This window comes from Lathyrus oleraceus, chromosome 7 (assembly GCF_024323335.1).
Source record: "Lathyrus oleraceus cultivar Zhongwan6 chromosome 7, CAAS_Psat_ZW6_1.0, whole genome shotgun sequence".
NCBI classification, from domain to species: domain Eukaryota; kingdom Viridiplantae; phylum Streptophyta; class Magnoliopsida; order Fabales; family Fabaceae; genus Lathyrus; species Lathyrus oleraceus.
This window is the reverse complement of record NC_066585.1, coordinates 323,945,879-323,962,475: the sequence shown is the minus strand read 5'-3', so window position 1 is coordinate 323,962,475 and position 16,597 is coordinate 323,945,879. Positions and strand designations below refer to the sequence as shown.

At 38.4% G+C, this 16,597-nt stretch overlaps 1 non-coding gene across 1 annotated transcript; it reads left to right on the top strand.

Moving 5' to 3' along the window:
- The first annotated feature begins 15,992 nt into the window (after positions 1-15,992).
- LOC127109931 (small nucleolar RNA R71) lies at positions 15,993-16,099 on the top strand. The gene has a single exon (XR_007797175.1). It is a non-coding gene; the product is annotated as a small nucleolar RNA R71 (small nucleolar RNA).
- Positions 16,100-16,597: the final 498 nt, after the last annotated feature.

Sequence of the window (16,597 nt, the reverse complement as noted above, 5' to 3'; positions counted from 1 at the left end):
AGTTATTATTTTTGTGTTTGAACGGATGAACCCGTTGCCTACGTACCTTTCCATGGAAGGTAAGGATCAAAACGCCGTAGTTCGGCTAAAAGATTTCCAAAACATGGGTGAATTCATTTTTAAAATAAAAGCCCTAAGGTCTTTCGTTATCCATTGGAGAAAACTCAACCTATACAACCACAAGTCCACCATGTGAGAAAAGCTTCAACTTGCGAGTGAGGGGTTAACCCTATAATAAGAAAGGAAGTCTTACAATTCAATCACTAAGGACAAAAGGTGAGATTAACATCAACCAACTAGTATAAATCAAACCTATGGCTAATGTATGAAAACTTATCAGGAAGTGGACTTGAGCCACAAAACAATTGAATGAGTGAAATTAGTCAATTAGGATTATTCACAAAAGATGGTCGAAGTATGATTAGAATTCAATTCAAAAGAAGTATTATGAAAATGAAGTTTGAAAATCAAAGGCTTAAGGCCTAGGTTTCTAGTTTGAAAAGAAATGAAAATGTTTGCACAATAGTTTTTCTGGTTTTAAGTCAACATGCAAATGGAGATTTAGAAACAAAAGGGTGAAGGTTAAGGGATGCAAAACTTCTTAGATGTTCACATCTTGAGATCATATGTAGATGACCCAAGTGATTCCTTTGGAAAAGGCAACAAGTGATAACAAATAAACAAAGTATCAGGAAAAGCCAACAAAGATGGATACCGGATGCCAATCGATGGACTTACACCAATCTCACAAAATAAAAGAAACAAGGATACCAGATGCCAATCTATGGACTTATACTAGTCTCACAAAACAAAGAAACAAGGATATCAGATGCCAATATATGTACTTATACTAATCTCCTAAAACAAAACAAAGAAACAAGGATACCAGATGCCAATATATGGACTTATACTAATTTCCTAAAACAAAACAAATGCAATAAGCAAGAGGAAACAAATTGCCAATAAATGGTCTTGCAATTGACTCCTCACAACAAAGTGATCACAAGAAACAACTGCCAATAAATGGACTTACAATTGACTCCTCAATGGACAAACAAAATGTCACAAAGATATGAACAATGATCATGAAATGATATACAATTAATGCTCAATGATGATAACAATGCACAAAGGCACACATAACTATTATGCACACATGGGCAAACAAGCCAACAATCATTCAATTAGCACACACTATACACAATCAATTAGGCTCAAGCAATGTTAGGCTTTACAGCCAACTGAAATATGGTATTTTGAGCTCTTAACCTTAACATTGAGAGTTAGGGTGAAACAGATGAAATGGAGATGAGGGGTGTGCCTCATAGCTCTTATCCCTGGTCAGGGAGAGCTTTGATCAATGGAAAGTGTGGGAGTTCAGAAAGTAGGAACTCTTCTCCACAAATGATTGACTCTATAAGATCTTGGGTTATTATTCACAATGCATCAACACATGGTGTGAGCAAGGTGAATGACACACTAAGTAGGAGGAGATGGATTACATATCTCTTTTATCTGCCAATTGCCTCATAAGAGGACTTTACCTGCTTGGCACAAGATTAAACAAGCACAAACATTGCCTCTTAAGGAGGGCTTCAGACAGGTGCCTACCAATAATAGTAGGTCTTCCAAACTACATGAAGAGGAGGGATTATACTTAAGTGGTTAAGCAACCAAGCAAAGCAACGTTCAAATGAACTTAAAGCAACTTAAGTACCTGTGGAAACAACTAAACAAATTAGTTCAACTGTACAGACAAACAGACAACAATTAATATCAAATAGTCAATCCCAAAGTACAAGGCATAAACCATAAGGCAAACTCAAGTGAGTTGTCCTCAACCTACAAAACATCAAGTGTTAACAATCAAAAGCAAATATCAATGTTCAAGTGATGAAGCATCATTAACCATGGCATTTGGATGCTTAAACCTGAAATCAAAGCTCACATGTAAGCAACAAACCACTAGGTCAAAGCCTAGGGTCAAAGGTGAAGAAAAAATTCAAAACAGGAGCTGAAATTTAACACAATGCAACTTCAATCTCATATTAAAATCATCAAGCAAATGCATTTCATGATCAAAAGAAGTCCAAGACTATTTCAAAAATCATATGTGATAATCATGAATGAAAAATTCAAATCAAAACAGAAATGATCCAAATAAATCTGGAAAAAAATCATGCATATTCAAGACATCTAACATGATCAACATACAAAAAATCAGAAGCATCAAAGATCATTTAACATGGAAATCAAATGGCACAAGTTGGACAATCAAAGGTGTGACACAAATTGTCACACCAAGTTAACACATGCATAAAACAAAAATGATAATTGAGAAAAATGTCAAACCAAAACCAAAATGTCCAGCAATGTGTCTAGATTCAACATGCAAAATTTCACATTCATTGGATAGAAAACAAACATTTCACAAAGGGATAAGCAAGGCAAGGTCACAAGTAGACATATGATCACATAACCTAGCACCAAATAAAATCTAGCCATGCACAATTTTGGAAACCATGATCATAAACTAATAGACAAACAGAGGATCAAGATGCAATGAATTGGAGATGAATTGATGCATTTTTCAATTAGTTATGATTTTTCTAAGTTGAGGAAAAAATTGTGATATCAAACATGAACAAACATGAAATAATGGAGGGAAACATGAAAATAGCAAGGCAATTTGAAAAAGCGTCTCAGCCAGGAATTGAACTCGGTGAGGATTTGAATTAGCGTGTGCCTGGTGCATGAAAAGCACCGTTTCATTAAATTATATGGCATCTGAATCAACAGTCAATGTTGAGTGGCACGGGTCAAAGCAATATGGACCTATCAAAATGCAAACCAGGCAATTACATGGACTAATACATGGCAAACCCTAGGACACGCATGCAAAAATCAGAGAACCGTAGCTAATCATGAAAACCATAGCTAATTCATAGCAGGTTCGTAGCAAATCTGGAAATGCATATGATCTTCATCTTCTTCCTCGCGAAGAAGATGAACAGTACATGAAGTTCATGCACTTTTCAGAAAAAATTCCAGAAATCAAAACCAAATACATTCAAGATAAGCATGAATCGAGCATGAATCATCATAATTTAGGAGAATCGAGCAAGATAACATTCATACATGAAACTTGAATTAACCCTAACTCAAACAATAAGGCACCAAATCACACGATTCAAAGCTCAGAATTACCAGGAGAACAAGATCTACAATAATATAGCAATGAATTTCAAAATTAAAAGGTTCGAATTATGACCTCTTGAAGTGTAGAACCTTTGAAATTCCACGATCCACAGCTTGTACTGGTTCAAATCTACTCCACAATGCTTGAAATGAAGTTTGATGAAGCAATTGAAGCTTGAATGGTGCTAGATCTAGCTCAAAACAGAAATGCCATTTCCAACTTCATGAACTTCCACCACTTGATTCATGCACGAATTCACTAATTCAACACTTGATCTGCACAGAATCAAAGCTAGGCAACAAGTATATGAAGTAAAATTGCAAGGTTCTTCGGAAAATATTTGAATTAAGAATGAGAGAAAATTTTTGAGTGAGAGAGAAATTGGATCTTGAAATGTGAAAAAATGATTAACCTCCCTCAATTCTGTTAGGGTTTAGGTATTTATATGAAGCCCTAATCACTTTGTTAATCCATAATTAGCTTGGTTAATGATAATAAGGTGTTTTGACAAAAATCAAAATTTACATGGTGCATGTACCATTTACATGTGAACAGTTCCAATTGCTTCATCATTTTCACTTAAAATCATTTTTTAAACTCAATGGCAATGGTAGAAAGTCCATACAATGCACCATTTTTGAATTTTGCAATTTCCCTCCAAAAAAGCCATGGATTAACTAGTGATTATGTGATGATATAACATGTAATGTGATGCATGTTTTGGAAATTAGAGGTTAAGAGGAGAATATTGCAAAAAGAACCACTTATTTTGGAGCTTTGAATCAAAAGATATGGCCATTTGAAGTCCCATGCATACTTGGCAATGATTTGATCATATCTCCTCAACCACACATCATAAATCCATGATCTTGGACATTTTGGGAATGGGAGAGAAAGATCTACAACTTTCATGTTCAACAAAATTTCATTTGAAGCTTTTTTGATGATGTAAGATTGAGTTGAAGTTGGTCCAAAACCCTTCCATTTTTGGAAATTTCAAATTATGGGTCACTTTCTATTTTGGGAAATTTTTGACTGGACCTCAAATTCTTCAATGTGAGTATTTGAAATGTCAAGTGAGACTTGTTTGAACATGAATGAAGTATTCCCAATCACTTCCCACCTCCAAATCCACAGTTGACTTTGCAGTTGACTTTCTAGGTCTTCAGATGACCTGAAAATGTTATGATGAGATTCAAGCCTCTACCACTTGGGATTTTGGTTCAAAATGACATCATAGCTCATATGAACTCTTGATAATGATCATGGGGTCCAAATCTCAAGAATAACCACCATTTATTGCTCAATGAATGCCTTTCATTGCTTTGACCTGTTATGGCTTCATCTGCAAGACAAAGGTTAGATGACATATTTTTGTACTTTTTGGTTAGTGATTAAAAGAAAAGCAATGACATACAAATGCAAGCAATTCTTGGTGACCAAAAATCACTCTCAAAAAGACAACCCACCCACAGGGAAGGAAGCAAGGTGTCCAATGATCCTTGAGGCAATGCAATGTTATGATATGATGCCATGAGGGATCTTAGGGACAAAATTGGGGTCTTATAGATGCCCCTATTTAAGGTCATTCTAGCCGGAGAAGTGAAGGTTAAAATCTTCATCTTGACGCGGTAGAATGGGCTTAAATAACAGTAATGAGACAAATTTTGGTCCCTAAGAGACCTCATGATGCAAATGTATGCATGTAAAACAAACAAAACTTTGTGGGGAATATGGGTCCACAAAGAAAAGACGATCCATCGGAGTAATACACTCACCAGGAAGAGAGACTCTAACAAGACTCTCATGGGGATAAGAAAAAGAAAAGAATGCGTGAGCAGGACACGATTCTAAGTTAGGGGAAACAAGAACTAGCACTACGCCAAAAACTGGAATAGACAGCGCCCCTTAGAGGGCGCTTTATTACAAAAGCGCCCTCTAAAGTGAAGCGAAAAATAATGGGCAATAGACAACGCACTTTAGAGGGCACTTTTGTAACAAAGCGCCCTCTAAGGTGAAGCGAAAAAATAAGGAGGAGATAGAGGGACAACAATACATGGCGCTTTTTAGAAAGCGCCCTCTAAGGTTACCCTTAGAGGGCGCTTTTAATAAAGCGCTGTTATAAGTCCATGTGCATTTCCAGCTTATAAAGCGCTTCTGGAAAGCCTTAGAGAGCGCTTTCATTAGCGCCCTCTTAGGCCCCCTTTAGAGGGCGCTTTTTTTCCACAAGCGCCCTCTAAGGTGAAACGAAAAAATAAGGAGGAGATAGAGGGACAACAATACATGGCGCTTTTTAGAAAGCCCCCTCTAAGGTTACCCTTAGAGGGCGCTTTTAATAAAGCGCTGTTATAAGTCCACGTGTATTTCCAACTTATAAAGCGCTTCTGGAAAGCCTTAGAGAGCGCTTTCATAAGCGCCCTCTTAGGCCCCCTTTAGAGGGCACTTTTTTTTCCACAAGCGCCCTCTAATGTCCCCTTTAGTAAACATTAAAATTATAACATACTGCGCATTTTGTTATTTCACTATCTGTTATTAGCGTTCTTTTTCACGTTAGGGTTCTGAGGCGTTTTCCTTCCACCTCTGTTAGATCTACATGCGCGTTTCCTCCTTCTACCAATCAAAGGTACACGCTTTTCCCAATTACTGTTTTATGTTATTGCTTTGACTGTGCTTTGCCCAATTTCTGTTTTACCTTATTACTGCGCGTTTCCTCCTTCTACGTTTGTTTCGACCATGATAGCGGATGCAATAGGAAATTGACGGTTGGTTTTTAGTGACCATGATAGCGGATGCAATGGGTTATACGACCTATGAACATATTATTTTCTGTCAACACCAGTATCATTAGAAACCTAGGTCCGAATGTGTTTGAACTCTTCTGAAATTGTTTTTTGTTTATTCTAATTAGTCATCGATAATACATGGATGTCTTCCAATCGATTGTCGAGAGAGTACGAGAATGGGGTATCAGAATTCGTTAAGTTTGCCGTTGCGCACACCGAAGACCCCAGTAGAATGATATGTCCTTGCTTGGGTTGTTGTTATGGGAAACGGGTTGACGCAGTTCAGTTGACATCGCATCTAATGAGGCATGGAATTGATCGAAGTTATACATGTTGGAATTTGCATGGTGAGAAAAGTAACGATAATGTTGAACCGGGGGATAGTACGACCTATGCCTCAAACTATAGTGGCACAGATACATACGATTGTGATCGAGTTGAAGAGATTGCAGAAGCACTTGAAGGAGATCTTAAGGATTGTCCCGAAATGTTTGAGAGGTTGGTAAGTGATGCAGAGAAACCTTTGTATGATGGTTGCACTAAATTCACAAGATTGTCTGCGGTATTAAAGTTGTACAACTTAAAGGCGGGCAATGGGTGGTCGGATAAAAGTTTCACAGAGTTATTAGACCTTTTGAAAGATATGCTTCCTGAGGATAATGTTCTTCCCAATCGAACATATGAGACCAAAAAGATGTTGTGCTCTATTGGCATGAGCTATGATAGATACATGCATGTCCAAACGATTGCGTTTTGTTTCGAAATGAGTATGCATCGTTAAATGAGTGTCCTAAATGCGGTGTCTCGCGATATAAGAACAAGTTGTCTCCAGCAAAAGTCTTATGGTATTTTCCTGTTATTCCGAGATTTAGACGCATGTTTCGTAGTGAAACCGATTCAAGACACTTGACCTGGCATGCAGATGAAAGACTTAAAGATGGAAAGTATCGACATCCGGCAGATTCACCACAGTGGTTGAAAATTGATAATGATTATCCTAAATTTGGAGAAGAATCAAGAAACCTTCGCTTGGCATTATCTACTGATGGAATGAACCCACACGGTATCCAGAGTATCTCACACAGTACATGGCCTGTGATTATTATGATTTATAACCTACCTCCATGGCTATGTATGAAGCGTAAGTACATGATGTTGTCTATGTTGATTTCTGGACCTAAACAACCAGGGAATGACATAGACGTGTACTTGAAGCCCTTAATCGAAGATTTAAAGATTTTGTGGGAGACAAGTGTGGAGGTTTATGATGGATATAGGAAAGAAAGTTTCAACTTGAGGGCGATGTTGTTTGGCACAATTAATGATTTTCCAGCATACGGAAATCTATCAGGGTATAGCATAAAAGGTCAATGTGCGTGTCCTATTTGTGAAGATAAAACAGATTGGAAGCGCTTGGAGTTTGGTCAGAAGAATGTCTTTCTCGGTCATCGGAGATTCTTAAATTCAAATCATCACTACCGTGGATGGAGAAAGGCGTTCAATGGAGAGACAGAACAAGGCAGAGCTCCACCTATATTGACGGGTGATCAAATTTTTGAAAAGGTGAAAGATTTGGATACTCAGTTTGGCAAGCCTTTTGCCCACACACTTGTCAAAAGTGGGTGGAAGAAGAGGTCAGTTTTTTTTGAATTGCCGTATTGGAAGTCCTTGTATGTGAGACATTTTCTTGATGTTATGCATATTGAAAAAAATGTATTTGAAAGTGTTATTGGCACGTTACTCAATATACAAGGAAAGTCTAAGGATGGCCTTAAGGCATGAAAGGACTTGATAGCGATGGGAATAAGAACTGAATTAGGACCCTTGAAGAAAGGAAAACGAACATATCTACCTCCTGCTGCTTATACTCTATCTAGAAAGGAGAAAAAAACATTGTGTAAGTTTCTAAGTGAAGTTAAAGTTCCAGAAGGGTACTCTTCAGATATTAGAAGACTTGTGTCTATGAAAGACCTCAAGTTAAAGAGTTTAAAGACCCATGATTGCCATGTTATAATGGAACATTTTCTCCCAATAGGTATACGTTCTATTCTTCTAGAAAAAGTAAGAAGCTCTATAACTAAGTTGTGTTCTTTCTTCAAGTCAATTTGCAGTAAGGTGATCAATCCTGCGATCTTACCAATGTTGCAAAAAGAAATCGTTATTACTTTGTGTGAGCTTGAAATGTTTTTTCCTCCATCATTTTTTGACATAATGGTACATCTAGTTGTTCATCTTGTGAAAGAGACACAATTGTGTGGACCAGCTTATATGAGATGGATGTACCCTGTTGAACGTTATATGAAAATATTAAAAGGGTACGTGAAGAACCGAAGTCGACCAGAAGGTTGTATGGTTGAAAGATACATTGTTGAAGAAGCGATTGAGTTTTGTACTGAATATTTGTCTAATGTTCAGTCAATCGGACTCCCCAAGTCTCAGCTTGTCGAAAAGAAAGAAGGAAAAAATCTAATTGGAAATAAAATCGTGGCAGTATCAAGGGTCGAACGGGATCAAGTGCATTTGTATGTTCTGCACAATGAGAATGAGGTTGAGCCGTATGTTGAAATTCACAAGGATGTTCTCCGAGGTTTAAATTCCAATAGAAATGAAAATTGGATAGTACGAGAGCACAATCGATGTTTTATACCTTGGTTTAAGGATCATACTTATTCAAAGTATTATTCAGATCCCGCTTCAATAACAGAAAGGTTGAGATGCTTAGCATATGGTCCAAGTTTCCATGTTTTTTCTTATAGCGCATACGCGATTAATGGATACACATTTTATACCAAAGAACAAGATGATAAAAGTACCATGCAGAATAGTGGTGTCACCGTGGTAGCTGAATCAATGCACATATCAAGTGTGAAGGACTTAAACCCCAAATTTGCAAATCTGTCGTATTTTGGTGTTATCGAGCGCATTTGGGTGTTTGATTATGAGAAGTTTCAGATTCCTATATTTGGTTGCAAGTGGGTTGAAAATAATAACGGCATTCGAATGGATAAGTCAGGATTTTTGCAAGTGGATCTTAATAGGGTGGGATACAAAGATGAGTCTTTTATTCTAGCCTCTCAAGCTAGACAAGTGTTCTATGTCAATGATCCGAAAAGTACGAAATGGTCTATAGTTCTTTTTTCCAACAAAGTAATTGATGAAAACACTGGAGATCAAGGTGATATTGATGTTGAGATTGAATCGTTTACCATAAATGATCAAGATGAGAATATTATATCAAATGATTCATATATTAGAAATGATCATAATGAGGGTATTTGGATCAATCCAACCGTCCGTGTTGTTAAGAGACATGTAGAACATATTCCAACCAAGAAAAGAAAGAGAACTTAGTGAAAAAGGTACAGGTCAAATGATTTTAATTGTTTTCTTTATTACAGGTAAAATGACTTTGATGATTTTAATTGTTTTTACATTTGTCATCTGATTTTAATTGTTTTCTTTATTACAGGTAAATCAAACGAGGATTGACTGTTATGAAGTCAATCATTCGTGCAAGAGACAAGGGTGTAAAATTTGAAGTACATTGGAGTGCTGAAGACCAACTAATTGAGGGTGGGTATCTACCTAAAGTTACTTTAGTAGTGGTCCAAAAGAGACATCACACCCGTCTCTTTCCTGTCAACCCCAAAGAGACCGATAGAAGTGGAAATATTATGCCAGGTTTTTTCAATATATTTCTCAACTCAGCTGGTATATATTATCATTTGAATTGATCACTTTTTGCTGATTTTGTTGTTCTAAATTGTCAAAGGAACCGTGGTAGACACCAGCATTTGTCACCCTAGGGAATTTGATTTTTACCTTAACAGCCATGCAGGAATTTAGGTAATATTAGCTATGTCATTTAACTTTATGCCATTGTTTACTATTTGTTGCTCAATCGCCTTTTGACAGTTCTGTGTTATTTGCATTTGGACGTGTTCTTTTTGCACGGGACTACTTATGCTGCCATCTGTTGTTTTGGTTGAGCCTTATTTTGTATGGATGTGCGATAGAACTACTAGACAGCTTTTGGATATACAGAACATGTTTGCCACCATGGGTGGATGAGCGTTTTTGTTTAGTATTGGTTAGAACTACTAGACAGCTTTTGGATACAGTGGTCACTGGGTGTTGGTTGCTATGTTTTATTCTCTTAATTGTAGTACTTTGAGAATATGTTGTTGTATATTGTTGATCAAAGAATCATTTATTAATGTTGTATATATGGAGGATTAATGTTGTATATAAATGGATTCATGTTGTATATATCAATGGATTAATGGTGTATAACATTGGATTAAAGGATGAAATCAATATGAATTTTACACTTTTGCAGCACGCGAACAGGTTACCAATTAAATATATATCCACTGTTTTTCAAACAAATTTTTTTAAAATAACTAACACTTTAGAGGGCGCTTTGTCCGGAAAGCGCCCTCTAAACACTTTACATTGACAACTTTAGAGGGCGCTTTTTCCTGAAAGCGCCCTCTAAACACTTTACGTTGACAACTTTAGAGGGCGCTTTTTCCTGAAAGCGCCCTCTAAACACTTTACACTGACAACTTTAGAGGGCGCTTTTTCCAGAAAGCGCCCTCTAAACACTTTACACTGACAACTTTAGAGGGCGCTTTTTCCAGAAAGCGCCCTCTAAGGTGTCCCTTTATGGACCACTCCAAAGGGCGCTTTTTTCTTAAAGCGCACTATAATGGGGCCACTTTAGACAGCGCTTTCTCCAGGAGAACAAAGCGCTGTCTTTACCTATGCCAGCGCCAGATTAGAGGGCGCTTGAAAGCGTTGTTATAGGCCAAAATAAGCGCCCTCTTTTCCCTTATTTGGCGTAGTGTAGACACAGCGTGAGCAGGAAACTACTGGACTGGAGACCTCAATGGGGAGTAAAGGACTCAAACTGGGGAAAAAAGGATTCCAAAGAAAGACACATCAATTGGAAAGACTCAAGCTGACTCAAACTATCCACACAGGATACCTCGGATGAAAATCCGGACTCGGAATGGGGAAAAGATTCACACAGAACCTCCCTGCCGGGGAAACTGCATATATTGGGGAAAACACCAATACAGCAAAAGGGTAAAATCACAACAGAAACTTCGCCGGGGAATGTCTAACAAAAGACTCTCCTAGGGAAGCAACAAAGAATGAGGTGTTACCGGTTACTGGGTAACAAGCTCAGGAAGAATGAATATCTAAGACCGGTATAAGGGTGAGAGATATCAATCAACCAAACATCTGAGAAAGACCTGAAAAAGGTACATCAACTCAGGAATATCTGACTCCACAGGGGACCAAGGTCATAATAGGGAGCAGAAAGGAAGGAACACCAGGGATACCGGTTACTGGGTATATAATAGGTGACCGACCAAAGCGTGAATTGGTATATATGCCAAAACACTCATCATCCGAAAGGAGGGCCTGAAAAAGAAAATCGACTTACAGGATGGACATTCGACTCCGCCATGGGAAAACGAATCTTACTCAGCTGGGGAGAAAACCCAAAGAGCGCATGAGATATAATATCCATTACCGTCAGAACGTGGATAGTATACCTGCATGGAAGGAACACCAGGGATACCGGTTACTGGGTATATAATAGGTGACCGACCGAAAAGAGAGACAATCGTTACCAACAACAACAGGGTAAACGAAAGATAACTCACAAGGGATAAATTGCAAGCATCCGGCAATTATCCAAGAGACATACCACCGATTACTGGGAGATACGTTCAAAAAAACAGGAGAAATGAATATTCGATTCCACAAAAGAATACGAATCTTACTCGATTGGGGAAACACAACAGGCTTCGACTGAAGAGTGCATGAGATATATTATCCATTACCATCAAAACATGGATAACATACTCACATGGAAGATTATCCACAACCGGCTACTGGGTCAATAAAGGATAAATCAACCGAAAAGAAAGGCATCGGGATACCAAAACTAGGTATATAAAGATGACCAATCAAAGGGAGCAACAATCATTACCAATCAAACGGGTAAATGAAAGAGGACTCACTGGGGACGAATTGAAAAAAAATCAATGATCCGGGGAACAAATCACTGGCAAACGGTGAAAGGACCCGCTGAGGATAAAATTGCTAGCATACGGCAATTATCCATAAAAGACTTGCTGGGAAATACAAGTGCTTACTCAAGAGCAACTACCCAGAACAGAGGGAATATCAACATCGAATACTGGATGAAGATAACCACAAAGAGTAACCACCATCGGTTAGGATGAACAACAAGGTTAACTCTGCAAAGGGGAGAACAAAGGGTTTACGACTACCGAATACGGGGTAGAAGACCAAAGACTCTGGCTGAGGAAACAAGAGGTTTACCGCTACCGACTACTGGGTAGAAAACCAAAGACTCAGCTGAGGATAAGGTGAAAAAATTTCCGAATACTGAGCAATTATCCAACTATTCCCCAAGGAAGCACAGACTCCGCTAGGGAGACAACAACAACATAGGATTTACAACTACCGAATACTGGGTAGAAGACCGCAAAATCCTCCATCAACCAGAATGAACCACAAAGGTTACCTCTGCTAGTGGATAAAAGTAGGATTTATAACTATCGAATACATGGTAGAAAACCAACAACTCTATTGAGGAACAAAAGGTATATAACCACAAATTCCGCCAAGAGGAAAAAAGGAACATATGACTTACAACTACCGGTTACTAGGTAGAGGCCCAAACTCCGCTGGGGATAAAAAGAACTATTGCCGGTTACTGGGCAATTCATCCAATTATTCCACAGGGAAGCGCAAGAGACAGTTGAAAAATGCCAATTCAGGATCAAACTAAAAAGGCAAACTGAATCAAGACTCGTCCTAATGAGGATATAACTCAATAGGAAGATCCATCCCAATATATGTGTTGGGAGGAAAAGGAAACAACCGTCATCCACGAGGATATATCTCAGTGGGGAATTGCAGAAGGAAAGACAACCACTTTCTGCTTATGGGGCTGACTCTATATTGAGAGATTAAACACCCGACATCTGCTTTGGGAGATCTACTGGAGAGATCTATATCACCAATAGCAGGGAACAACAAACAAAAGATATATGGCAAAAAATGCAATATGAATATCTAAATGTTGAAAAATATGCATGAATATGCGTGATTTATGCTTGATGAATGCTGACAAAACAGACATTTCTAACACAAACAGGGTCCAGGAATCAAACGCCCGGTACTACACTTCTAGAGGAAAATCCAAGAAAACCAACTGGACAGCCAATCTGCTGGAGATCTGAATGCTAAAAAGCAAAGATTTGCTGGGAAAAAAATCAGAGATATCAACGAAATCACAAAATCTCCGAGTGATGGATCATCAGTCTCAACTAGGAGCAAAGGGGCTCATTGCACAGGAGAAAACTGCCACAAAAGCAACTCCAAACAAAATTCCACTGGGAGAGAAAGGATCACACAAGTAGATTCTGCTACACAAGCCACTCTACTAGGGATCAACACATCAGGAAATCACCAAGTCTAAGGATGATAGATCACCAACCAATCCAACTAGGGAACAGAAGTTCACAACAAGCAGAAACTGCCACAAAGCAACTCTGTTGATGATACCAACTCTGTTGGGGATACTGTAGGGAAATCACGAAACTTCTGCAGGGAAACATCACAGACACAATCCACCATACCACAAATCTACTGGGGAATTATCTGAGGAAGAGAAGGAGAACTGGGGATCAACCACCAAATGTTGAACCTTCCAAGAGGAAACCACCAACTGCTGAGGAGGAAATAATCACTGCTCTGCTGATCCACAGCTTGTACTGGTTCAAATCTACTCCACAATGCTTGAAATGAAGTTTGATGAAGCAATTGAAGCTTGAATGGTGCTAGATCTAGCTCAAAACAGAAATGCCATTTCCAACTTCATGAACTTCCACCACTTGATTCATGCACGAATTCACCAATTCAACACTTGATCTGCACAGAATCAAAGCTAGGCAACAAGTATATGAAGTAAAATTGCAAGGTTCTTTGGAAAAGATTTGAATTAAGAATGAGAGAAAAAATTTGAGTGAGAGAGAAATTGGATCTTGAAATGTGAAAAAATGATTAACCTCCCTCAATTCTGTTAGGGTTTAGGTATTTATATGAAGCCCTAATCACTTTGTTAATCCATAATTAGCTTGGTTAATGATAATAAGGTGTTTTGCCAAAAATCAAAATTTACATGGTGCATGTACCATTTACACGTGAACAGTACCAATTGCTTCATTATTTTCACTTAAAATCATTTTTTAAACTCAATGGCAATGGTAGAAAGTCCATACAATGCACCATTTTTGAATTTTGCAATTTCCCTCCAAAAAAGCCATGGATTAACAAGTGATTATGTGATGAGATAACATGTAATGTGATGCATGATTTGGAAATTAGAGGTCAAGAGGATAATATTGCAAAAAGAACCACTTATTTTGGTGCTTTGAATCAAAAGATATGGCCATTTGAAGTCCCATGCATACTTGGCAATGATTTGATCATATCTCCTCAACCATACATCACAAATGAGACTTGTTTGAACATGAATGAAGTATTCCCAATCACTTCCCACCTCCAAATCCACAGTTGACTTTGCAGTTGACCTTCTAGGTCTTTAGATGACCTGAAAATGTTATGATGGGATTCAAGCCTCTACCACTTGGGATTTTGCTTCAAAATGACATCATAGCTCATATGAACTCTTGATAATGATAATGGGGTCCAAATCTCAAGAATAACCACCATCTATTGCTCAATGAATGCCTTTCATTGCTTTGACCTGTTATGGCTTCATCTGCAAGACAAAGGTTAGATGACATATTTTTGTACTTTTTGGTAAGTGATTAAAAGAAAATCAATGACATACAAATGCAAGCAATGCTTGGTGACCAAGAATCACTCTCAAAAAGACAACCCACCCACAGGGAAGGAAGCAAGGTGTCCAATGATCCTTGAGGCAATGCAATGTTATGATATGATGCCATGAGGGATCTTAGGGACAAAATTGGGGTCTTACAACGGTTTCCTTATTAGTCTCTTCCTTTTCCTTAGGTTTACTTTCTTCCTCAATTGACTTTTTAGAGTTTTGGTTTTCAATTCTTGGATCTATTGGTCCTTCCACTTCCGTTCCACTTCTTAATATGATTGCATGAGCGTGGCTTTTCAGGTTAGGTTGGGGTTGTCCAAGAAATGTACCAGTTGGGGCAGCAGTAGGCGTTTGTTGTTGAGCTACTTGTGATATTTGTGTTTCCAGCATTTTGTTATGGGTAGCCAGGGCATCTACTTTACTTGCTAGTTGTTTAATTTGTTCGTTAGTGTGTACATTCTGGTTTAAGAAGTCCTTATTGGTTTGCTGTTGAGAAGTTATGAAGTTCTCCATCATGATTTCCAAGTTGGATTTCCTAGGAACGTGATTGTTAGGTGTAGATGGGGTCGGCTTTTGATATCCCGGAGGTATAGCTGGGGCTTGATTGGGAGCTTGTCCTGGTGCGTATAAAGCATTATTACTCTTATATGAAAAATTAGGATGGTTCTTCCAGTTAGAGTTATAGGTATGCGAGTAGGAATTTCCTTGAGCATAATTCACTTGTTCTGCTTGGATTCCTATTAGGAGTTGACAATCAGCAGGAGTGTGACCTTGGATTCCACAAACTTTGCAATTTTGAGTTGCGGCAACCACGATGGCTGGAGGTGATACATTTAAACTTTCAATTTTCTGGGCCAGAGCATCCACTTTTGCATTAACATGATCAAGGCTACTTATCTCGTACATGCCACTTTTCGTGTGAGGTTTCTCTACCATTGTTCGGTCGCTTCCCCACTGATAATGGTTTTGGGCCATACTTTTGATAAGTTGATAAGCATCGGCATAAGGTTTATCCATAAGTGCACCACCTACGGCGGCGTCTATTGTTAACCTTGTGTTGTACAAGAGACCATTATAGAAGGTATGAATTACTAACTAGTCCTCTAAACCATGGTGTGGACAAAGTCTCATCATGTCTTTGTATCTTTCCCATGCTTCGAAAAGAGACTCGTTATCTTTCTGTTTAAATCCATTAATCTGGGCTCTCAACATAGATGTTTTGCTTGGAGGAAAATATCGGGCAAGAAAGACTTTCTTCAACTCGTTCCCTGTGGTGACTGAGTTGGAAGGAAGAGATTGAAGCCATATTTTAACTTTATCTCTTAGCGAGAAAGGAAAAAGACGAAGTCGAATTGCCTCTGAAGTGACACCATTAGCTTTAACAGTATCAGCGTATTGGATAAATACTGATAAATGAAGGTTTGGATCCTCGGTGGGATTTCCAGAGAATTGATTTTAGTGCACTGCTTGTAGCAGCGAAGGTTTAAGTTCGAAGTTGTTTGCTTCGATTGCGGGTGGAGCAATACTCGAATGCGACACATTTTGAGGTCGGGCACTTCGATAGGAGGGAGATTGTTTGCAGCACGATATTCTCGAATTCGTCGTAAGACTCGGAGATATAGTTCAACATCGTTGATTCGTAAGTAAAATGGCTCGCCTTGTGAGCGAGTGTGTGGCATACAAATCAACGAAAGAAAAGAAAGAAAAATA